The sequence below is a fragment of the Lissotriton helveticus genome, chromosome 5_1 (genome assembly GCF_964261635.1).
Source record: "Lissotriton helveticus chromosome 5_1, aLisHel1.1, whole genome shotgun sequence".
Lineage (NCBI taxonomy): Eukaryota > Metazoa > Chordata > Amphibia > Caudata > Salamandridae > Lissotriton > Lissotriton helveticus.
In genome coordinates this window covers 460,577,402-460,603,227 of record NC_136065.1, presented here as the reverse complement: position 1 = coordinate 460,603,227, position 25,826 = coordinate 460,577,402, and the positions used below count along the sequence as shown (strand labels likewise).

General features: G+C 46.3%; 1 protein-coding gene across 8 annotated transcripts in view; it reads left to right on the top strand.

Moving 5' to 3' along the window:
* SAMD8 (sterile alpha motif domain containing 8) overlaps nt 1-25,826 on the top strand; it is a 167,832-nt gene that overhangs the window by 75,897 nt on the left and 66,109 nt on the right. The gene's annotated exons all lie outside the window — the stretch shown is intronic.

Genomic DNA, 25,826 nt, shown 5'->3' with positions numbered 1-25,826 from the left:
CTTAAAACACAGACGCCGATTTTAGTGAGGTATGCCATCAAATGGAGAGTACCAAACACGGAAAGTTCAGGAAAAGTTTGAAACAAAATATTAATTCGTGATCTTTGGTGTCCAAAAATTGTCTACAGAAACCAGAAGTTATCTGAAGAAGCTCCCTGCCTTTTTCGGCGCTACAGAAAAATATAATATATCATGTTGCGTTTGTCATGCATGAACTCTCACAACTTGTCTCTAAGGTTAGTGTTCTTAAAATTGTTCCCCAATCCACTGCGAAATCACCACTAAACTCGATTTTCATATTTGGTTCTGTCGATGGTGGCGTTTTCAGAATGATACCCAAAACTAAGTCAGCACTACGATTGTTGGTGTAAGGTACACGCCCAGGCAAGTTTTATTATAGGGGTATATTGTGTTTGTGTGTCTTCGTGCCCGTCTGTCTCCATTCAACACATCTGCAGTTTCTAGGTGCTGTACATGAAACAGTACAGGTACCCAGGCTGTTCGTCCATCATCGCCCCCTCAAAATGTAGTGTTCCCGACCTATAGCACGTGGGGTGACGTTGCAACCCGTGTCATGCAGTCCTTCATGAGGAGCGTTCAAGCATGTTTCAACCCTCCATTCAGCAGCTTGTGCTAAAGGGTTATTATACTCCCGCCGCTGTTTTTAGGTCGAGCTGACGTTAGCATTCATGCGAAGCATGAATGCTGTCAGCTCGACAACTAATGTGATCCGTTTTTAGGAGAGTGGACACCAAAGTGTTACGAGCGTTTTCAGTGCCGGATTTCACCTCGGGAGCGCGCAGCATTGTCTGCAGTGGCAGTGTCAGTTTCGCTTTTTTATTACTTTCGTTTTTCCCGAGGCTGGCTGAGGCTGGCTTGGAATGAACAGGCTTGCCCCCGCGCATGCGCAGAGTAACTCACAGCCCTTGCTTTTACAGACGCAGGCAGGCAGCCCCCACCCCTCTGCATGCACGCACACACAGGCGAGCGCATGCACACGCAGGCACACACATACAGGCACACAGACACTCGCTCACACACACACACCCCCCTCCCCCACAGTCACACGCACGCACACATACATACAAAGCCCGCCCGCCCGCACATGCTTTCCCCGCGGCCCCCGCCTCCCCCGCGCCCCCCGCCTCCCCCTTCCCCGCGCCCCCGCGCCCCCCGCCTCCCCCTTCCCCGCTCAGCAACGCACTCACCGGCTTCTTTCGTGCGGCGGCTCTCCTCAGCTGCAGGACCCGGCAGCAGGACTCTTCTTACCTCCTTCTGCACCGGGGCGCAGGGTAGGCTCCTGCCTGCTCCGGTGCTCCAAACACGGCGGCTCCGTCCAATCGCGGCTCTTCCGTGGGAGGCGGGGTAGGCTCCCGCCCTCCTACTTCCTGTTTCCTGTTGTCGCGCCGGCCTGCCTGACTTCCTGGTCGCAGGCCGGCAGAGTGACGGCAGTGATTTGCGGTATGTATTTAGTTAGTTATTTATGCATTTTTATATAGCGCGGACTTTACCCGAAGGCGGTATTTATTTATTTATTTTTTTGGGACGCTGCGTGCTGTCCCGCACCACCTCCTGCTGCATTTCCTGCTAGTTGGCGCCCGTTGCCATTGACAATTCTTTTGCATGTCCTATGTGAAAGCTGCAGTATTTGTCTAAATCATGTCGCCAGCAACCTACTCAAAACAAGGGAGTTATATCCACCCGTCTAATTGATTTCTGACTTAATGGTTTTGTATCAGCTGTTGGTGAAAGTACAATCACCAAAAACACACTTGATTGCAACATCTACAGAGTGAGAAACCTACACCCCCGCCTTCCGAAGAGTGGATAATTAATAGAGCTGGCATCGCTGCCTGCACTACAGTTTAGATGCTTACCGCATCTTCGTGTATAAATAGGGCTGTACACGAAGTGTTAGGGCTTAGCGGCAGCGATTTAAGCAAACCGGGTCCTGCCGATGCAGGTGCTGAGACGGGTCCCTATTGGGCTCTCCATTTTTGTCCTCACCCTCGGTTGAAAAAATATATATCTTAACTCTGCAGCAGTACCACCTTACACTTCCTTTAGGATAACTTCGAAGAGACTCCTTTCACAGTCTCATCGTTTCAAAACTGAAGCATTTTCAATATGATGTACAACAAAGCCATAGTTCTTGATTTCTTGATTCTGTATCTTACGCAACTAACAGCCATTGACAAAGCCAATAGCCCTGGCTTGATGTAGGTGTAATGTTACTTGTTGGATTATAGGTCTGCATTCAATCACAGAAACATCAAAATCCCTATGCTGAACACAGATTTTTAGTTTACACGATTTTAAGCCACACCCTTAACTGCATGGCCACGCTTCTTCGAGAGACCACTCAGTTTTTTCATCCAACTTAAAGCCCTACTTAGTGGGATGAAATAATTCGCAGTCTCTCAAAGGAGCGTGGCCGACATAATCAAGGGCGTGTTTAAACACAGGAAAACTAAAAATCTGTGCTCGGCATAGTGTGCCAGCTGACTATAGTGTGCCAGTTGTTAGAGTTTGAGCTATTGCCATTGTAAATGGCAATACCTTTTATTTATGAGTTGGTTTATAAAACGTAAATAAAAGGCATTGCCAATTACAATGCCAATGGCTCAAACTCTAACAACTGCGAGACCTATTGCATTGCAAATGCTTGTTTCCGTGTGTCGTGGTTTTACGGCTCACCCTAGACGTCTCATGATGTCATTGCGTGCGTTAAATGATCTCACTGCACGAACGTTGCTTACCATTCTTTTGAGAGTTGTGCACCAGTAAATCGCACAGCATGCCACTTTTTTTTTTTTTTTTAGTGATGTGCTTTAAAATATTTCGCAGCTCTTCACATACCTAGTTTATGCGCACTAAAGACTTGTACACCTTTTACTTCTGTCTGTGTTGGGCGCCCTGGTGTCTCGCAGTCGCAATACACTACGCTCAGGCTTGCATTTCCTTAAATGGTGTACAATAATGTCTTTCACAGCATGCCCAGGCCTGCGAACCTCCTCCTTACTAGTTTCCCTGTATGCGATATTAACCGCCACACGCACACACCATACTGTCGCGTGCACCTGGTGTATCAGATGTCTAATCTGAAATCATTATTTCTTTGCCAGTCGATCGCTGCTCCCTGGCGCAAAGTCTGCGCTGTGTCAAATGCCTGAAGTTAAATTCATAACATTCAGTGTTGTATGTACGGCAGCGCAATACATTACGGGTAATATCGAAATATTTGCTATTTCGAAAAAAATGGAAAAGTCTCTACAACTGTGAATAATGTCTTCAAACGGTTTCTAAAACACAACAGAAATGGGTCCTCTCCTGCAGAAATATATATCCGAGTCCGGTGATTTAAAATGTTCTGCCACCTAAGGTGACACTACGCAATTTAGGAATATTAAGCAAACTCAATCCGCACGCTCCAGTCTCATTTGTTCAGTGGTGTGGTCTAATAATGTCAGAGCACTGTGTGTTTTCTGACCCACCCCTTCGACGTGTGTGAACTGGTTTGACAGCACACTTCAGGTTCCATTCCTGCAGTGGTGGGTGCTGAAGGTTCTCGCAGCCGGCCTGAAGTCTCTGGTGGATTTCCTTGGCTCACACCCTGCCAAATATGTTCTCGACGTGGCCCGTCGGGAAGCCGATCTTCTCTGTGGAAGTGACGCCTTTGGGTGAGTCGGAGGTCACCGGTGTGAAGTCCAGCCGGGCGAATAGAGGCTTTGACTTGGGCAGCGTGAGTGTGGTGAATATATGATTTTTCAACGATTTCAAGTTCCACGCATGGCATAACCACGCGAATTTTACATCGCAAGTGGCTTTACCACGCTGGAATTTACAACGAAGGATTGTACCACGTCTTACCTGCACGTCTTTCTCCAGCAGCCCTTACTTCCATCTACCATGGTCGTGGAAGGCACCCACGTTGAAAAAACGTTTGCGTGGTAAGTGTACCGTGTTAAACGTTATGCGTGGGGATGCCTTCGTAGTAAATGATGTTTCCCTAGTGTGGTGTATATGTATGGCTCCTGTGCGCTGGTCTGCAAGCAGCAGCGCAGACACTCACCCTCACCCTTAGTTAGGGAGGTACAGGGCTTGGCAGGTGGCTTCCTTCCCTGAGCGGAGCGAGCCCTGTACATTGTTGTACAATCCAGGCTTGGGCGTGGATGTTGAACGGAAATGACTGCAACCTCTCGGGACTTTCAGTGGCAGCTTGGCAGACGCCTGAGCGCCGTGGGACATGACATGACAGTACAGTGTCAGCCACCTGCGGGACTGCGTCGGCACGCTCTGGCTGGCGCTGTATGGTTTCTTTGTGACTGACAGAGACACGCGCAGCTTTGGAAAGCTAAGCAATTGATCTGTCTTGGTTATTACAGCCAAAGCACAAACAGCGCCATCCTAAGATCTAAAACGGGCAACACGTCATAACAAGCATTGGAAATGCAATAGGTCTCGCACCATTAGAGTTAGTGCTTTTAGAATTGTTTATGGGTTTTTTTTGTAAATGTTTAGCATTTTTGTTTCCTGTAGCCAATGTTAAAGAATTACAAATAAAAAAAGCCATAAACATTTCTTAAAGCTGTAACTGAAATGGTCTGAGACCTATTGCACTGTGTGAGGGTGAGTGAGGGTGAGGGGTTGAGGGTGAGTGAGGGTGAGTGAGGGTGAGGGGTTGAGTGTGAGTGAGGGTGAGGGGTTGAGGGTGAGGGTGAGTGAGGGTGAGGGTGAGTGAGGGTGAGTGAGGGTGAGGGTGAGGGAGGGTGAGGGAGGGTGAGGGTGGGTAAGGGTGGGTGAGGGTGAGTGAGGGTGAGTGGTTGAGGGTGAGTGGTTGAGGGTGAGTGGTTGAGGGTGAGTGGTTGAGGGTGAGGGGTTGAGGGTGAGTGGTTGAGGGTGAGTGGTTGAGGGTGAGTGGTTGAGGGTGAGTGGTTGAGGGTGAGTGGTTGAGGGTGAGTGGTTGAGGGTGAGTGGTTGAGGGTGAGTGGTTGAGGGTGAGTGGTTGAGGGTGAGTGGTTGAGGGTGAGTGGTTGAGGGTGAGTGGTTGAGGTTGAGGGTGAGTGAGGGTGAGGGAGGGTGAGGGGTTGAGGGTGAGGGGTTGAGGGTGAGTGAGGGTGAGGGGTTGAGGGTGAGTGAGGGTGAGTGAGGGTGAGTGAGGGGTTGAGGGTGAGTGAGGGGTTGAGGGTGAGTGAGGGGTTGAGGGTGAGTGAGGGTGAGGGTGAGGGGTTGAGGGTGAGTGAGGGTGAGTGAGGGTGAGGGGTTGAGGGTGAGTGAGGGGTTGAGGGTGAGTGAGGGTGAGGGGTTGAGGGTGAGTGAGGGTGAGGGTGAGGGAGGGTGAGGGTGAGGGAGGGTGAGGGTGAGTGAGGGTGAGGGAGGGTGAGGGTGAGTGAGGGTGAGGGTGAGTGAGAGGTGTTGAGGGTGAGTGAGGTGTTGAGGGTGAGTGAGAAGAGTGAGGGTGAGGGGTTGAGGGTGAGTGAGGGTGGAGGGTGAGGGGGTGAGGGTGAGGGTGAGGGGTTGAGGGTGAGTGAGGGTGAGGGGTTGAGGGTGAGTGAGGATGAGTGAGGGGTTGAGGGTGAGGGGTTGAGGGTGAGGGGTTGAGGGTGAGTGAGGGTGAGTGAGGGTGAGGGTGAGGGATTGAGGGTGAGGGGTTGAGGGTGTGTGTGTGACAGTAACTTGTGTGTGTGAGGGCAGTGTGTGTCAATGCAACGGGGCTCATGTTATCGACCTCAGAAGCATTAAAAGTGTGTGTCTTGGAACGTCTGAGGGCAGCTCGTGTTACAAGCTTGCTTTGAAGATGGTCATGCAGTGCTGGGAGTGGAGCAGATGGTCCTGTTTATGACCTGCAGAGCGCGTGTGAAATGGGCGCGGATGAAGTGACTGGGGGGTGAGGGGTGTGCAGCCTGGTGTGCTGAAGCCTGGCAGCAGAGGCGGCGCGCGCCAGCAGAGGCGGCGCCTGCACACAAATTGGCTAAGTGGCTGGTGGCAAATGGACGCACATCAAAGGAGCCGCGAAAGTAGCATGCAAGCAGAGGGCTTTTTTATTTATTTCCACTCATCTGTACTAGTGTTCGTGCTCAAATGACCCCAGATTACACGTAAATTGTACATGATGAAAGGCCAAGAAATGATGTTGGGTTACTCCCACAATATATGTACAGTTCATGAATGTGCAATTTGTTGTTTGCTGATAGCTGGATTAATAAAGCTAGCTCAGAGGGTTAAAGCGCTGACGACCGATCTACCTGTGATATGCAGTTAACACGCTGGAGACCCTTAGGGCCGACGCAGCCTCTCATGTTTCTGCGGTCGATAAAATGAGCAGCTGGGTTTATGTGCACATATAAAATAAATTAGTCTCTATTTTCTTAGTATTATTACAGTTAAAGTGTAGGCTGTTTTTCTGCATTTAGTTCAATATACACTGCTATAACCAGTGTCGCACGTTTAGTTATAATGTTTCTGATTGTCAGTTAGTTTTCGGGTGGATTAACTTTCTTCTTTAATCCTTCAGTGTTGTCTTGTATTGTTTTATACGCATGTCAATGTTTGTTGGTGAGTTTAGTACACAAATTCGGTATGTCTGCATTTGCTACAGTTTTGGGTCTTTCGTGTTTTTTAGAAACGGATGGAAGGCTTCTTGTGGTGATTGTGAGTTAAACAATTGCCCGTGCGACTGTTCCTTGTGTGTTGTTTCAGAGTCGTAAGAAAGGTAATTTAAAGGGAAAAAAGAAGGAAGAAAAAGAATTACGCATTGAGAGAAGGAAACTGTGGAGTACAGGGAAAGAAGAAGTAAGCCCTGAAGTGAGAGAAGGACTGTCATAGGGAGGATGAGGAAGACGAGGCAGACTGAGGCAGCTGGAGAATAATGGAACGTGAGAGAGTGATGCGTGGGCAGAGAGAAGGCAGGCGCTGGAGAGGGAGGGGGTGGGATGCCTGCGAAAGGGACGACACACAGAGCGAATAGAGGTTACAATGAGGATCAGAGAGAAGAAAGGTAATTTAAAGGGAAATATTAAAATAAAGAAAAATAATGAAGAAAACAGAGCACTAATTAAAAAGTGAGAGATGGGCGAATGAAAGAAACCGTGAAAAGAAATGGAAAGGAAGGAAGCAGTAAGTCGGCCGACTGGGAAATGCTCTCGGCATTGCGATTTGCAGAAATAGAAGACAGACGCATTTTGTTGACAGTGGTGGGTGCGAAACAAAACCTCTAAAATGTAAAATGTAAGGACTGGAATCCGCAGTTGCACAAAAACAAGTAGGTTAAACACATCATAAGGAGTATTAAGACCTTAAGGTGTAGTAAACCTTTTTAAAGTGGAATTCCCAAAATCCCCAATGTGAACATGTTAAATAAAACACATGAGATAGTAAAAACGTCTGTTAATTATTTTAAAAAAACAACTAATCAGAGCGTAGTGAAACCCTTGTAAAGCATAACCCAAACATTTGGGTCCCCAGTATGAACATGTGAAAAAACATCACAGGGTGAAGTGAAAACAACTGTAAAGTGAAACAGAGACACTGAAGGCTCTCTCTGTAACACCAACATGTGTGATAAGCAAAGTCCCAGAGAGAAGACCTAATAGTAATCGCCTCAACATGAGATTTGCTGATAAGTGAGAGATTTTATAGGGATTATTGGGCATGTCTGAGATGTCAGAGAAGGGGATATTAGTACAAAAACCGCTCTTGGCAAAGTCAATATATCTCGCCCTTGCCCCAATTGACGTTGCTAAGATTGTAAGCCCTGTCGTACAGCATCCCGATTTTGTACAGCGCTGCTTTTTTTTTTATAACAGGAAAAAGGGTACAAGCAGTCGGCTTTGTAATTTGTAGGCGCAAGCACCAAGCATGCTTGCACCTACACACAGGCAGTTTTAAATAAAAAAGATTTTGCTTGCTGGTTTGAGTTTGACTGGTATAGAAAAACAAAACTGTGGAGCGGGAGGAGAGAGCAATAACAATGTGGGGGTTGTAAGGAATCAGAGACGGCATTTTGTAAAACCATATGAGGGCACGGGAGGGGGAAGGAACATAGGTGATGGGTGAAGAACACGTAGAAAGAGTAACGTGAGGGTGAGATCATGTACTGGATAATGGGAGGGTGAGATGCTGCACTGGATAATGTGAGGGTGAGATGCTGCAACTGACGTATTGAGCAGTTGTAGGAAGGGCTACAGCTGCCGTTTTTTGGAACTGTGGAACCAGGCTTTAGTCCTTGCGTCTGTTCAAAACCTGAGATTCTGGGCAAGTCACTTAATTTCCCCGTGCCTAAAGCAAAATGAACGTGCCCTTCTATTATATAAGTGTTGCTTTTGTAAAATCCTTCAATAGCTTCCACTCGAGCTCAGGTACATAGAAAACATAGAAAAAGAAGTAAACATCATGTGAAAACCGACTAAAAACACAGAATAGTTTAAACATACAGATATCACCTGCCACAAAAAGCCGACTCTCTAGTCAGCTAAGCATACCTGTGACTTAGAAGCTGCCCTTAAGAAGAGTGCCGAACAACTCACTCCAAATCAACGATAACAATAAAATACAACACACCAACCCCTCAACTCTGACTCACGCGCTGCACTGCTGGTAATGATTATTGGGCGGCTGGCGAGGCGCTCTACACAGTGTGTTTGCGTGCAGCACATGGTTCCTCCGGTCAGGCTGGAGTATATGTGTTCCTGGCTCTATGTGCGCCCTTTTTTGCAGTGCATTGTTGTGACTTTAAGGCAGCTGCTTATACCATGCCTACCTTCATTGGAGCTGCAGGAAGGGCGCTCTGGAGAAGCCCAAAGCCAGTCAAACAATGGGAGGGAGAACTAGCTTCGGTGGGAGGGGACTCTGAATGCTGGAGCCAGGACTTCTCCAGGAAGTGGTGGTCTGCTTTCCTGGCCGGTGTTTTGGCTCTGGAGCAAATGAATCTGAGGGAGGAGGAGCGCAAAAGGGGAGGCTGAAGCTAGCGGTGACAATGGAAAGCTGCATCTAGTCTCTAATACCTTCCTGTTCAGTATTAACAGAGTGTGGACGGGTTCTCGGTATCAGCTCTCCCCATTGAAAATTAAAAGGAAAAGTGAATGCCTTTGTGACCACGTTTGTTTTAGAGCCTAGACACACCAATAACCATGTGCTTTCACCGTAACACGGCGGGCAGGGGAGGGGGCGGAGAGGGGAGAGGTGCGAGGGGAGGAGAGTAGGAGGAGGAGGGGGAGGAGAGTAGGGGAGGCAAGGCTAGCGGCAGGCAGGCAGGGGAGGAGAGGAGGAGGGGGGAGGAGAGTAGGGGAGGCACGGCCTAGCGGCCGTGCAATCAAGTAGTGAGGGGGCGGAGCTGGGGGAGGCTGTGGAAGAGAGTAGGCAAGGCAGGCGGCTGGGGGCATGTGCACGCGCTTTTAAGCTCAATGCACATGCGCATTGAGCTTAAAAGTCACGGGCACTGCAAGGAATCGCCACGATTCCTTGCAAGTTAGATAAAGTGTGGATGAGCCCCTATAGTCTCGCTTGCTCGATGCGCATGCGCATCGACAGGCGAGACCTAAAAAGAATTAGACGGACTTTAAATTCTTCTGCGTGTATCTGCATGTGATTCCATTACTGAAGTGAGTGATATTTATTGGAAGTAATCATTTTCTTAAACATGAAGCATTCAAGAATGCCTGCAGGCCCTGATGATGATGCCACAAATTACTAAAAATGTCTGTTTCTCATGGGCTCTATCTAGGTACCCTATATTTTTTATTAAATGTGAAGCAATATTTTTTTACATATGAACCAAGTATAATTGAGGTTTTTGTAAAGCACGGCTCTTGTAGAGTTTCTTCAATCTGCTTTCATACTGGATGGTTGAGGAAAATGATACATAGTGAAGTGAAGGGCAAGGCCATGGATCACACAGTTTACTGAAGTGGGGAAGTTGGGACTTCAGTTCAGGAATGCATGCTGTGTAGTTCAGAGACTGTAGGGTTACAGTCCCGTTATCTTCTGTTTAACCCAAAGATCCGTGCTTTTTGTTCAGATATTCAATTATTGTTATCCAATGAGGGTAAGTATACAGAGTTGAATAAATATACTAATCACACCTTGAATTAAACTGACACCATATACACACACGCATATCTATGAGCGTAGTCATGAAAGTTAAAGGTGTGCTTTTGTGAATAGTTCACAAACACTGATCAAACTCCGTGACAGAACATACCCGTCTGAAATGATGCTGAACTTGTAAGCGTCTCCTTGCTAAGCAGCAAACTGTGCGGGGCTTCGAGACAGGAGCCTGCAGTAATAACAATAACATAAAATAGCATATCCTGCCGTCCCTTCCTCTGCTGGCTCACCTGGCTTCACAAACCGAACGATTTTTTGAGACGCTCAACAGCTCAGCAAGAGCCACTAAATAATTAACAAAACCGAGTCCTTAGAGCCCCGCAGAGTTTGTTCCTCAGGTTACACAGCTTCAAGGAAACTTAGGCGATGTGCAGCATGGCTCATGAGAGACATGCTCTGTCTGCCGTTGTTTATTTTATCAGTTTACACTTCAAAATTTGCATGAACATTGTCCAATTCGTCTTCCAACTCCAACATCTGGAGCTGGGGTCAATGGCTTAGAGAGGGGTGGGGTGGACCGCCATGGACGGCACGAGTTTTGGGGGCGGCGGCCACCCCCGCTGTTACCTGCTGTCTTGGGGTGGCAATAGCAAGCCCCCCCCCCCTCTTCAATGCTTTTTTTCCGCTGGTCGGAAAATTGAAAAATCGCCTGCACCCTGAGCATAATCAGCACCGAGGGCAGATCCTAGCGAACAACAAAGTTAATATAAGACCTTAATTCAGCTAAAACACGAGTATTTGCAGGACACAAGAACTAAAAAAAAGTGGGGGGACTCCCAAGTTAGGTAGTATCACAGGAAGTGACATCACGGCACGTGGCATTGCAGAAAGTGACATTCCGGCACGAGACAGGTTCCTTTACCAAAGGATTGACAAACAAACTCTGCTGTCAGCCTACCCCACCAGGCGTAATATTCCACGTGCAGCACATTTCCATGTAGATGTGATTTTTTTTTTAGCTGCTTGGTGGTTAACACATTTTGATGGAAAGATCTTTTTTTGTCTAGTCCTAGTTTTGATTTAAAATAGCATACAGGGTTAATGCCCCTCCTACAAGGCACATCATGTAACATGCAGATGGCATATTTTTTTATGTAGATAGGTAAGTAGGTTACTGCTTTGAACACAGAGATCCTTTTGCTACATGCAGTTGCATTGTAATCATTCTAGTATAGGACAGTGAGCTACGAAGGATGATATGTGACTCCTACACCCAGTAACCCTCACTGTCTAATGTAACACATCCTGTATAATGATTTACAAACTTGTGTGATTTATTGACAATATAATATGTATGTTTGCTGTAAAGCGATATGGCAACCTACATTGGAATGTATAGCGCTGTAAAACAAATATAAAATACTAGTATTTAAATTATTTTGCACTGGGACAGAGTAACGCATCTGACCTTCTTACAGTGCATGAATATCTATTATATATGGGGTTCCGAACAAAGTCAAAATCGTGCCTCTTATGCGCCTTTGAAGTGTTAATAAGCTGCTGCTTTTGCTTCTATTTCTCTGCATTTACATCTAGGTGTGAGCCTACAGGCACCCCCCAGCCTGTATACTGGGACAAAAAAGGCCAAATGGACCCTTAAGTTCGGCCTTTGTTATGGCCCAGCTGGAGTCTCAAATAACAAAACCCCCCTGCCTGTCTGCACATTGCTGCTCAGAAGTTAAGCAGATAACGAGCAGGAGCTTCTGAATGAATCCTGGTGTCTCAAACTTACCCCGGGACGAGTTTAGCATATTTTAGAATGGGGCTCAACTTCTTGGCAGGGTGGACGGCGTCCTCCCTGTGAAAAGAGTGGGTGGACAACGTCCATCCGCGTGTACCCCCGACTGGAGCCCTGAGTACTTGTAGTCACAGGCAAGCAGTGTCCCACCCCGAATTATCATGCAACGGCATGGACGGGCAGGAAGGTACGAAGCAATATATGACCAGATGATCATTAAAGATGCAAGCAAGATTCACCTGTGTCAGCCAGGCACTGTAGGTCTACGTGCGAGACAGGAAGGTATAGGTAGCAGGCCGGTGGGGTTCTCCAATGCGCCATGTTGGAAGTAAATTCAAGAAGGAAATATACTCCAGAAAGAACCGAAGCGGGCTAATGGGGTTTCCCCGGGTACCATGTTGGGGGAAAGGTAAGCGAGAGAATATACACCAAACAGATAGCACATACAGAAAATAAAAAAAATATATGAAAAAAAATTATATAATCAACATCCCAAGTGGATCATTCAGGCCAAAACGCCAAAGATGTTCTTAAGCATGATGAGAGAACAGACTCAGTCTACCTAGAACACCTATTAAAGTGAAACATAGGAGATTGGAGGCACATCCTGGGATGAGAATACCACATAGAAATGCATACTAAAGTGAAACGAAAAACGAACAGATACAAAAGAGAGAGCACCTAAAGGAATTACAAAAAATGAAAATAAATAAGAATAGCAATTGTAATATGGTGTGCATCCTGAAGGTAAATGTTGTTAAAAAGAAGAGGTGATAACCCATGGATTGGAGTTCTCCGGATGAACATAACGATGAGGACATGAGCATAGACCGTGATGATCAGCCAAGGTATGACAGCTGTTCCTAGAGGTAGAGATTTATAGACCCCCCCCCCTTGAGAAGACGGAAAGAGGAAGCAAGATCAGGAGGCAACATTAGTACTATGCCAAGAGATGGAGGAGGACAGAATAAAGGGTATATCATGAGTGTGACATTCATTGTAGATCAGAGTAATGCCATAGAAGGTGGGAACCAAAAGGGGGAGAACATCTGGAAGTCTAAACGGATCTTAAAAAATTACATTTTCCCATGGCAGTATCTCATTGAGACCATGGTCAAAAGTCCCTAGGGAAAAAATCGAGTAAACTTCCCTCTTTTTTCCTATGTGCATCCTTATCCACACCTCGTGAGTTCTTGATCTTAATCAGGATAATCCAAATAAGATCACCTTTTGTATGGTGTTTGGTGGACCAGTGTTTAACTAGGGGGTCCCTTTTTCTGTTATTTTTCATGGTCTATTTGTGTTCACTGAAACATGTTCTGAATTCACATCTAGATTCCCCAATATATTCTAGGGAACATGGACATTGCATCAAATACAAAACATTGAGAGTCTTACAGTTTGTCATTTTGGACAGTTCAATTTAACTTTTTCCCTAAGTCAGAGAATCTGTCACAATGGCACTGCTGCAAGCATGGCAGCTGCCACATTTATGGTTTCCTGAGCTTGGGTCAAAACCTGTGAGATTTCTGGATGAAATTAGTTTCTTCCTCACAGGCAGCTTTAACAAACGCATTTCTCAGGTTTCAATTGCGTCTGAATGAATATACTGGTTTTGGACAGTTTTTTTGTTTTATTTATTGAATTTTATTGCAAACTGTAAAAACAGACATATAAAACAAAAGCAGTCACAGTGTACAACATTGATGGTCAGACTGGTTTGGAGATTTTTTTTTGTGATATCATCTCCAATGTTGAGGATATGCTACTGTGAACCAATGATCTGTTCAATTCTGTAGTTAAGATTAGAATGTCAAGTGACACAGACCAATTTTTCTTCAGTGATCCTAGGTTTCCCTTGGAGTAGTGTCTCCCTGTTCAAGTACTTTGCTCTCTTGTAAGAATCTCTGAGCCACCTCGGATCGCCTCTGGCCAGAAGTTTCTCCTTAAGATATCCTGCATCGGTGTCAAAGTCATGAATATTAGTACAGTTTGCAGGAATTGACTGAAGGGATTCCCTGTTTCTGACATCGGGGATGGTAACTATCAAAGTGGAGCAGAGTGATTCTAGATGTAGGTTTGGTAAACAAGGAAACATGGATAGAATTGCTGATGGTGATAAATCCAGATGTTTAGAAACTCCACTTTGATTTTACTGGTCCTATGGCTAAACTTCATATGGGGATCACATGGGTTAATCCACATGAGTAATTCTTGCAATTGCTCTTCATCGCCTTTCCATATAAAGAATATTTCGTCAATATCTTGCCCACTGATGTGTGTTTTCTGAGAAAGGTGCTATCTCATTGTGGATAAATTCCTCTTCAACCCCCCTCATTTAGAGATTGGCCACGTTGGGGACACAGGCTGACCCCATGCCAACACCGTTTACCTGTTGGTAACATGTGTTTTTAAACTCAGACATTATCTTGAAGGAGCACATACTTGATCCGGAAGATGGATGTGCGTCGACACACCTGGAATCCCTCCTGTGAGACTCGTTAAATGCCCAAACTCTGCTCCGACAGGAGCTCACGCAGGAGGCAAAGGCTGCATGACTGGCTACTCGCAGCAGAGTATATCAATGGGGTAATAAGGCCGGCAGAACGCTGTATTGGCTGTGCACCCCAAGGTGGTGGGGGATCCGATAGCCTTTCTGTTGCCTGGATACAGTTCCTGAGTGATGGAGAGCAAGCTGATCACAAAGGAGTTTGCAGCAGTCTATAGGCAGCTCTAAGGCGCATACCTCTGTCCCACCAGCTGGACATGTCTCGATTTGTCCTAGAATTGCCAATGCAGAGGCTTATCCTGGAGGATCTGGAGTTGCTGGAGGCCGATGTCAGAAGTGACGAATTGGGAGAGGCCCTGGCCCAGTTACAGGCAGAAAAGGCGTCAGGACCCAGTGGGTTTCCGATTGAGATTTGGTGACTAGTAATCCGTTACTCCTAGAGGTTTTCCAGGAAGTGGCGAGGGATGGTGATCTGCCGCCGGCCATGTGGATGGCGGAAATAGTGGTAATGCCAAAACTGGGCCCGAAGGGCACGCATTGCGGAGATCATCCAATTTTGCTCTTAACCCCTTCGATGCTGGTGACGGAACCGTTCCGTCATCAGTCACGGCTGAGCTGTGCTGATGACGGAACGGTTCCGTCACGACCACGCCCTGTTCTGGAATGTCCAGCACAGGGGCGGAATCGGCGCCGCGGTCAAGGTGTTAAAGAAGCCAAAATATGGGCCAAGATGTTAGCCACTCGCCTTGCAGAGGTGATCACACACCTTATACACCCGACCATTTGGGGTTTATTATTAAATTAAAAAAAAAATTGGAGAGCTTTTCATGAGCACCAGCGTTACAGATGGACACATTCATTTTTAGGTCGCGCCTGCTGCGAGGCATGCAGTATTGGAATATGCACTTGAAGCCGGCCCCCTCTCCGCCGCCCATATTTATCATTGGCTTGTCTCATTGTCCTTCGTAAATGCTGGCTTCCAAGTCGTTATTCTCGTTAGTCCCTCCTTGGTACCGCCTTGTCTGCATTTGTAACCTCCCTTAACATTGACCTTTTACTTGTGTTGATACACGGTCGGCGTTATGTAGTTGGTGACCACTATTTTCCTGAAAGCAGCGCAACACTTCTAGCTTTCTTGTATTATTTTTTTTTAAGACCTACTTTTTTTTAATCCAACAGCAGGCACGCGTCGGGTCAACAATTGCGCCGTGCATTTATTTTATTCAGAATCAGCGCTGTTCGCTAGCCCCCAGAATACCAGGTCACTCACCGCACACACATTACAATGCCCAGCATAAGTAAAACATTTCAAAAAACCCTGATAGCTGCAGTTGAAAAACCTCAGTGCAGTAACGTGTTTACAGTTGTCATCTTCACCGCCCCAACCCCCTAAACTTTAGCTATAATGCGCATGCTCGTGACTTTCGCCAGGGTAGAAAAATCCATACAAGCTTTGAAGAAGGCACTTGTGGGGCCTGCCTATGGCTACTTCAGAGGGAAGAGCAGCCACGCAGTGGGAAGGCGGCACCTTGTTTATCTTTTATACTGGTCCTACCTTTGGGGAACAGAGCTAGCTGACAGTGCTCCATCAGAGAAGCGTGAGTCACTTTTATCTTCTGCCTCAAACAGAGCACTGTCCGTCAGCCGAAATACACAGATTCTGCATTAGAGGTGGGCGAGCCCTCGCAGGCTCTCTCAACTCGAGGTCATCTTGGAGCCTGGAGCCCAACACGAGCCGAGGCTGGCCCCATCCCCTCGGTAAACAAACGGAATAGCAGACACCTTTCCTCCCCTTCGGTCTCCAGTTGTACCTTTATAGTGCTGTGAAAAGCATTGTTTTTTTTATTCATTGGCCTATCCCAGTATTCCAAACAGGAGGTCAGACATGTTTGAAAAGGCTGCATTATAGATACTCTCCCACCTGTTTGGCTTGCTCTCCGATGTCCATTCCCATAATGCGCGAGGGTGGGGAACCATAAATGACCAGATCCAGGAGATGGACTAGACTAGAGCAACATGCCCCTAGCCAGAGTAGAGGCTCCCGTTTTAGAAATGACCTGCAGAAGCTTTTAACCCCCCACCATGCAGACACACACCGTCCAACCACCAACTCTCCCTCCCCTTACCCTGACTACATCTCCGCGGGCAGCGCAGTCTTGCTCCTAACTGAGTTATTGAGTCCCGAGCAGATTAAAGTGTTTGCCCAGGGACACACGTTGCGGTGAAGCTGGAAAACTGAGATTAGTAATGTTTTAACCCAAGATTAGCGACCCAGTACCTAGATCTCCTCTCCTCCTTGTGTACTGCTCTGGTGGCTTCAAAACGCAACTAGCCTTTATTCAGTTGTTTGTCATACATGTAAATCAAACCAACACATTATAGTGAGCGCTGTGCGACCCTGTCATGGCACTGAAACTCTGCACGAATGTTGCAATGAAACACATCGATATACACAACTATAGGTTATTTATACGTACGTGCATTTACTACACTGCAGTTTTGATTGTTTAAGTGCCTAGGAACAGTGGAAGCACGTCGATACGCTGTACTAATATTTGTAAAGAGAGGTCTAGGATTTCGTCCAGTCATGTTATTTGCGACCTCTTTTCGAAAGCTGCATCAACAGTAAATGCATATATTGTATACATTCCATCTCATTGTCCTGCTAATATTTTTTTGCAGGAGCTATGGGTCAAATTTTAGTAAGTTATACTGATAGCTCAGTGGGTTAATGTACATGTTGCAGACCGTTGTGTATAAACTGGAGGACAAAGGATCACAAGCATTTGCAATGCACTAGGTCTCTTTGCGAGAATTTGAGCACTTGGCATTGTAAATGACAATGCCTTTTATTGATGTTTTGAAAACGTGCAAGCGGATTGTAAACACACACTTGTACGTATAGGCTTTGCTAATGAAAAGCAAGTCTGGCAGTAAAAGAGGCAGAGTTACTGCTAGCCTCATAAGCAAAGACTGTAAGTACGACGTGTGTGTTTACACACCGCTTACAGGTTTTCAAAACACATAAATAAAAGGCATTGTCATTTACACAATGCCAAGAGCTCAAACTCTCGCAAATGTGAGACCTAGTGCATTGAAAATGCTTGTTTTGTTAGGCACAGGGAGATTAAGTGATTTGCCCAGAATCACAAGATGTTGAGCATCCCCGCCCTGACTCGAACCCGGTTCCCCAGCTTAGAATTCACCGCTCTAGCCATTAGGCCACACCCTCTCCCCTTAAGCCCTCCTTTCCATTGATTTTCAAAAGGGTTAGACTCCGTGAATTGGGAATACATGTTACCCTACTCACTTGGTTGGGGTTTGGTCCCAGGTTTGTGAGCCTCCTGTACCTTTTCTACACTAACCTGATAGCTAGAGTGCGGGTTTGGGGGCTGCCCCGGAATGGCTCCCGGTAGAAGGGGTCACCCACCAGTGGTGCCTCTTGTCTCCTATAATATTCGGGGTATACCGGTTCGTCTCCAGGGTATTAAATACCTGGAATGATTTGTCACTGGTGAGGTGGCACACTCCTTAGAATGCATCCTGATGCCTCAGCTGGCAGCTCTTGGCAGCAGCGTGAAGTTTTGGTGTACCCTTCCTACTTTCCATCATGGGTCGCGCAGCAGTCTTCAAGATGGTGGCTCTCGCACCTCTGCTATACCAATTGCAGAATCACGTGATCATTCCGATCAGTAATACATTTTTTGGCAAGGTTAATGCACTGAGTCATCAATTGCTTTGGAGAGGAGGCACCCCAAGTATTGCTCTGGCGAAGTGTTGCCAACCGGCGGTGAATGGAGAGCTGGGTACACTAGCCATTCTGAAATATTATTTGGCAGCACATTTTCTGGTTGTGTACAAATGGTGGTTTGGGTGTTTTGTAGACCCTGCCTACGCTGCGAAAGGTTGTTTGCTGGAGGGCCATGACCTCCTCACCTGCTTTACAGCGAGGGCCTTGCCGGCTCTGCCCCAGGCTATGCGGGCAGTGTTAGAAATATGGAATGTGGATATGAAGACAATGGGATGAGCAATGGACTGCTGTACTTTGAAGACTCTGTTGTGGTGGGCACTAGTCTCCCACCAGTGGCAGCGCTGAGGGGGTTTGCGGCCTGGGACTGTATAGGCATTTCAACACTAGTGGGTGAATTGTGGGCAGGCGATCAAGTCCTTTCAAGATGTTCAGAAGGAATACGGTGTGCATTGTATGCAATTCTTTCTGTACCTGAAGTTCTGTATTTTCCTTTTTCATCCCCAATTAGAAGTCAGGAAGTGAAACCTGCATTTCAAAGTGAATTCTTTTAGGGCTCCTCCTTTGACGTGCATCGTCACACCAAACAAAGATGGCGTTGGCCTGTCCACATGGGCTGTCCTAAAATTGGACAAGGCCATCACCAAGAGGCCTGATTTCCAGTCATGCGCCAACGATTACCATAAACTTATGCGAGCCAATGGGAAACAGGAGCGGGGCTTCAAGTCCCTTCTGAATTGGTATTGATTGCTAATCCCTTCTGAATCCTTGTTTAAAGCTAAAGTTTGCACCCAGTTCAACGCATGTTGCAGAACCTGTCCCAGAGAATGTCAAACTTCAGGTGCACCAGTATTGGCATGGAAAGCTACGTCAGTGGCCAGAGTTGGCAAATTGTGTACTGGCCGTTTTGGTGTTGCCCGTCTCAAGTGCCAATGTCGAGAGGACTTTTTCACAAATAAAAGTTTACATGAGAAGGAAAGAGAGAGCACGAATTACCAAAAACTCACTGAAGAAATATTGTATGGTGTACTACAATAAGTTTGACTTGTAAAAATGTTTTTGGACCTCATATACACTGTACGTATACTGTCTATATACCATGCATCAATGAAGAGAGCAAGCAATAATGAAAGCAAAGCTTTCCATTAACACCGGTAAAACACTGTTTCAGTTGTTTTTTATGGCGCGAAAATTAGTAACCACTGAAAAGCACTGTTTTTTGAGGTATTGAAATCACTGGAAAACACAGAAAAAACACCACCAGAATGTACCAAAAATAGAAACTGAAAACAGGAAAGCCTAAGTATAATTTACCAGGGCGTGGCTGTGCTGCTGGGGCCTTATCCCTGCCAGAAACTGTCTAAGATGTGACAACCCAAAGGGAGATTAACCTCACACATTTTGGCACTGCCCTGGCTGTCACATTTCTGGAAGTGAGTATTGACCCACCTTGAAAAGGTGATTAAAGGGAAGATCCCTCGGGACCCCAAGCTTATCCCTCTGGTCATAGCGGATGACCTGGGGTGCACCCGATACAGAGGTCACTTTTATGGTTAGGCCTTGTGGTCGCAAAGAGAGACATTGCCAGGGTGTGGAAGGGGAAAGAAGCCCCGCTTGTAACAGTGTGGACCAAGGGCATGGATCACTGCATGGGTCTGGAACGACTGATTTGTTTGTCGAGGGGTTGCCCCAGAAACATTTTAAGATCTGGAGAGACTGGGCGGAATACAGAGGGATACAATTGTGAGAAGTTAGCCTGGCATATGATGTCCACTAGTTCTAGTGGGCACCTTGCACCAGTCTAATTGACCCTTATTGATGGTGGTTGTAAAGTCAACCTTATAGAAAGCTATCCTAGTGGTAGCATGAACCAGCAGTCTTCAGGCTAAGACTTCAGTAGGCGAGTTAAGCAAGTTGTTTTACCATATATCCCTTGAATACCAAATGAAAGGACACCACACAAGGTATATATCAAATATATATGTATTTAATCTAAACACAACCCCTCTGCACTCTTTGACTTCAGAGGTAAAAATATAATACAACTCATAGAGTTAATATACGATAAGTTGCACAGTATACGTTATGCCCTAGGGGCCTCACAAACCATATACTATGAAAGTGGTATAAGTACCACGTGAGAGTTAGAAAGCAGGCCTGGTGCCTGTAGAATCGCTGAGGCTACACTAAGCAACCAAAGGTTAGGAAGTATGAGACCCACGGAAGCCGCGTGCAGTGTCTAAACACAGGCGAGGGTTCCCATTGACTTTCTATGGAGTTCGTAAAAGTTACAAAGTTACAGTTTAAGGACACTTCCGGATGGACTAGGACGGAACCCTTTTAGACTTAGACGCTAGGAGGGCCAATACCCTCGAGACTACCAGAGTACTCGTGTTACCTCACCCACGGAAGCCGGGTGCATAGGTGTTTTTTGATGTCGGGTTTCGGCGTCGTTTTCTATGGAGATCTGCAAAGAAGTGCTGCAGGCGACCAGAGGAAAAGTGTCCGGGTGGATCCAAGGGTGAATCGGAGATGTGAAGAACCTGAAAGCAGAGGGGACAGAGTCTGGGTCACTAGCCAGTGACCAGGAAGGAACCAGGCGATGTCGAGTACTTTAAGGTGAAGAAGGTGAGTTTGTCACTTCAGCCACGAGGTCCAGGAGGCATCGACGATGACCAGGAGCTAGATTTGAGCTGTCCCACGATGGATCTAGATGACTGCAGCGTCGGTATCCGGATTGGACCCAACAAGCCTTGGCAACCGCAACCCACGCAGGATGTCGAGATTGGCTCTGTTGCAGACCAGCAAGGTCTGTGGCACTTCTCCTTTTTAGAGAAGCTGGAGCAAGCCCGGAGCAACCAGAATCATAAGTTAGATTCAAGATGGCGTCTTCAGGGGGCTAACTAGCCAATGGGCAAGGAACCGGGAAGACGCGTCGAGCACAAATGTAAAGGCGCGGCCCACGGGACACTCGCGGAGTGTGGGGGCCTGACCTTCGGTTCAAATGATGATCGGGGCTGGGGCTTCTCGTACCCCAATGCACAACTTACTGAGGCTTCAGGAAAGGAGTGCAGGTAGCAAAATGCAGGATGTCCAAGATGTCCGGTCCCACGTCTCTCGTGTCCGCCAAGGGTCTCAGCTTTGCTGTGGATGTGGATCGGGGTCAGAGCAGTCTGTAAGTCCAGTTCTTGAGTCACAGAGTCTTCGGGTTCCGACGGGAGCCTTGAAACTGCAGACCAGCGAAGTTGCTGTTGGTGCCTGTTTGAACAGGGTGGTCACTCTTTGACCACAAGGGAGATGTCTTCCGTCTTCTAGTCAGAATAGAATGTTGAAGAGCCAAGAGTTCTGTATCAAAGTTTTGCTCCAGGGTAATCTAAAGTCCTGGGGACACAGCTTCTATACTTATACTAAGGATGGGGGCTGGATTACCTGACTAGGTCCCTCCTATGGGTGGACCTGAGAAGGGGGTGGTTACACCCCTTTCCCTTTGTCCAGTTTCGCGCCAGAGTTGGGGCTGGAGTGCCCCAGCAACTGGTTTGAACCGGGCTATGCATGGAGCACCTTGTGTGCCCCAGGCAGTGTCTAGATGCATTCACTGAATGCAGCCCACCCTGCCCCAATACACAAAACCCCTGTCTGGGGAGGTGCTGGCACTTCCCGGGAATGGAAACCTATTATCCAGGCCGCCCTTGCTGGATTTCCCCCAGCAACTGGAGGTCAGACTCGTGTTTGTGGCAGCAGCATCTATTTTTTGATGCTGAGGCTCTGTTTAACTTTAACCGGGTAAAGCAGTAACTTACATGTCTTTTCCCTCTAGAAGGGTGGAATGCTACCCCCACCGCCAGAATTGGCCGGGGGTAGTATTGCAAAGTGTTTGACACCTTACACAACATGTTTTGATAGAGCCAAACCAAAGTTAGCATTAACCGCAAGGATTATATGGTATGGCTATATCATAGAACAGCTATAAGGAGATGGTTCCGAAAGCTGCAGAGGGGCTCAGCTCATGCTAGGGCACCCTCTCACATAACACCAAGCACTCTGCCTCCAGGATTGTCGAGGCCTACCATAGGAGTGGCTTATAGGTGTATATGTGTTTATATGTAAAAGTAGATATAGGTATACTATATCTAAGCAAGGGGTGATTACACCGCCTTACCCAGGCTGTGTGAACAGACCGTGGTATCTGTTTGGAAGGCAAAACCAGGGGTTGCACAATAAATGCTGCAGCCCCTGGTAGGCCTAGGGTGCACCTAGGCCCTGGGTACCTAGGGTACACTACACAGGGGCTAAAGTACATGGTATCAATTTAGAGAGAGAACAGCTGGGCTGTGGGTCTGATCAGCAGGCCCACAGCCACACTAAAGTCGAAAAATCAGAGAATCACATCAAAAAGTGGGGGTGACCATAGGAAGCAGACCCTACTCTCCTACAACAATTAGAACCATGTGCGGCAAGACCCTGGGAGGATGGTGAGGCTCATAAGGACGAGGGAGCCTGGAGGGCCAATAGCCTATTGAATCATGTTATAAGATGTCCTTCTGTCTTATTGTGTTGGTATGTCGAATTACAAATTGTGTGGGAATTTGTGTATTGATGCTGCGCTCACTGTGCTGGATGTATAAAATCAATATAACATTTTTTTTTTATTGTGACCTTCTAAGAAGAATGACTGCAAACAGCCTTCATTAGGAGCTAAGTGTACTTGTATCTTCTTCTTTCATTATTTTTGCTTCAGGTTCCATTTTCAGATGGCATTATTGCGTCTTCCCAAGAGACATGCATGCGAGGAGTGCAGCTGCATAATTATAGCCTTTTGTGTTTGACTACTCTTCTAATGATTGCCGTGAGAGGAAGGAGGTCAGGAAATGTGGAAAACAGTGTGGGGTAAACAAAAACACACACACTCGTCGAGCGCAGGGGAGGGTCGAGAAGTGAAATGATTAACTCTCAGATTTTCTGTATAGCAGCAGTAGGGTAACATTATTTGTTCTGGGAAAATAGTATCTGCGAAGTGCCAGAAGTGCAGCTGTTGTTGATGTCCAGCATTATCCAGTCTCTGAAGTGTTCTGCTGGCATGCTGCCCCATCGGATTAGGGCCAGAGAGTTGCTTAACAACAAGCCCCCAATGGCCCTGGGGCGGTACAGAGGGAAAGTCTTTGTGTAAATATTATTCTTAATGAGATGCCATATGTAACTTACCACTGGGAGTTAAGGTACAACACAGCAGCACAATCGGATTCAGGAACATTTTGCTGGGCAGGGAAGAGAGTCTTTGGGGAGTGGAGTTGGGATTGGTTGAGCCGGCGTCTTTTCACTGCTCACTGTTCCTCCCCACATTATGTGCTCTGCTTCCGGACCATGAGGAGGACATCAGGCGAAAACTCAATGTTGCTATAGGCGCTCCAGGCAAAGGGTTATCTGATCCGTAGAGGGACCGGAAGTCCCAGTTACTGATTAGAGTTTGAAAGGGGGTCTTTCACGAGGGTGTTCAGTCAAAGGGTGTTTGTAGCTGGTTTAACCTGGGAGGGCCTAGTTGTTGAGCACCTGGCTCCAGAGCATCCCACACTCTGCAGAATCTTTTCAGCAGCAAGGACCTGTCGCCCCCCAGAAAAAAGGAAAATTGCATTCCAAAGCTCATCTCCTGTTTGAGTGACACGATAAAGGGTCATCAAAAATCACCAAAAAATAAAATCGTAAATAAAATGTACCTTCTACCTCTTCACACCAACTCCTAAGCTTAATAACTTGGTTCCCCTATAATCATCAATTCGATCTTGAACAAATTAATGACTTTTCACAAAACCATACAATGCTTCAGTTTGGAAACAGTACATGAGCAGGACAGCCAAGGTCGGGGCACAGAAAACTGTCCTATTATTCCAGTATCCTGACCTACACAAGTGTTGCAAAGAAGAAAATTAAAAGGAAGAACTTTATTTAATTACACAGTGTCCCTGCGAAGACTAAAACCACTGCCAAAACCAATTTACATCAACAAGCGAAACTTGAAGACCGATTTAAATTTAAGGTAGAAGTCTTAGTGCGGGGGTTTGTATAAGCTCTGTGAGAGGGTAGAAACCCAAATTTGAGGTACAGTCTAAATGTAAATGGCGAGACGGTTTAATTTACAAAAAGAAGGAAGTTGACTTTGAACAGAAGAAAGGGAGTTTTAAAAAACAGTTGTGAGGGTAAGATACATTGTAAATGCAAAGATGGATTTTGGAAGAAATGTTTTAGTTGCCCAACCAGCCCTCCCTGTGGGTGCCCCGCCTCCCGTTACTGACCAACCCCATGGCTGTGCAATGCCCCACTTTTTTTTTGTGGCGCCATGATACTTCTGTTATTTGTTACTGGAGTTGCACTGGGCATTGCAGTAGTACTCGGCAGTTCCTTTTGGAGACCAGCCTGCCACTTTTAAAAAATATATATATTTTCGAAGATACTGGGACAGGGTCCCCGCGTCATAAAAATGGTGCAACATAGTCTTCAGGTTACGTCCTGCCAATCCGATTCGGTGTTTTGAACGAGCCGTACTCTGGGGTAGTTTTGCAGTGTTACTGCGTCGCTATAGATGCATACATTTTTTCCATTCATTTCTCAAAAACCACTGAACAAAATAACACCAAACTACAAAAAGCACACCTTCCGGATCAAGATCTTGTTTACTAGCAAATTTGGTGTAATTCTGGTCAGGCTGTATTTCTGATCACTTTTTCTGTGGAAAATTGCATGAGAACTCATTTTGCCCAACCCCCCCCCCCCCCTCTCCTTTCTTGGCCCCCTCTTGATGGAACACCCCAAAGCTTTGAAGGAAGTAGCTGAGGTCGATGAACTTTTTGAGGGGAGGGAGGTAGGGACTTTTTTTTTTGAAGATTTGTCAAAACGCACCATTTCTATTAGCAAAATAAAAAATGCTTTTTCTATGGAATCTTGCTTCTAAGTAACTACCCACTAGTGACCTCCACTGTTTTTTTATTTTTTTATTTGTGTGTGTATATATAATATATTCACTGAAAAAACAGGTTAAAGTGAAGTTATAGTTAGGGATTCTAAGAATATCTTACTTCACATTTAAAAAAAAACTATATATAATTAAAAACGGTGTTATGGTTCTGGTTCCAACGCCTGAAACCACTGAAATTCGTGAGTTATAATTACTAACCCACATAACTGATGACGTACCATGTAGTGAAAATAAATGTGGCCCAAGAACAGGTTGTTTAGAGCAGCTGTGCGAATATACATGTTTATCATTACACTACGAAGGTCAAATTTGAGTTTATTTCCACAGTGCAGTAAAATTAACATTAGAAAAACCCAGTTTATTCCTGTAAAAAGTAATAGTTACAATCAACCAGTGAGCCATTAAAGACTCTCCTAACCGCCAGGTGACCTCTTCAAAGTGGATTTACCTCAGTGCGCAAATGTAACCCCTTGAATCCTGGTTTTGGTAGAATACATTTTGTTAAAACAAAAAAATTCCATAACCTAAACCATTCATGCAAAGTGAACTATGCTGTTTATTATCATTGTGTGGAAGGCGTGGGGTGGGGGGGGGGCGGGCATACACGACACACTCCTGGCTGGTCTCTCCTGAGTCAGGCTTTCCACACTCTGGAACTGGCTCTGGCGGCAGACCATGTGTCGTCATGACTATTCTGCAGTAAGGGATATAGTAGTAATCGGAAAATATCGTTTTTTTGTATTCTCTGTCCCTGTGCATT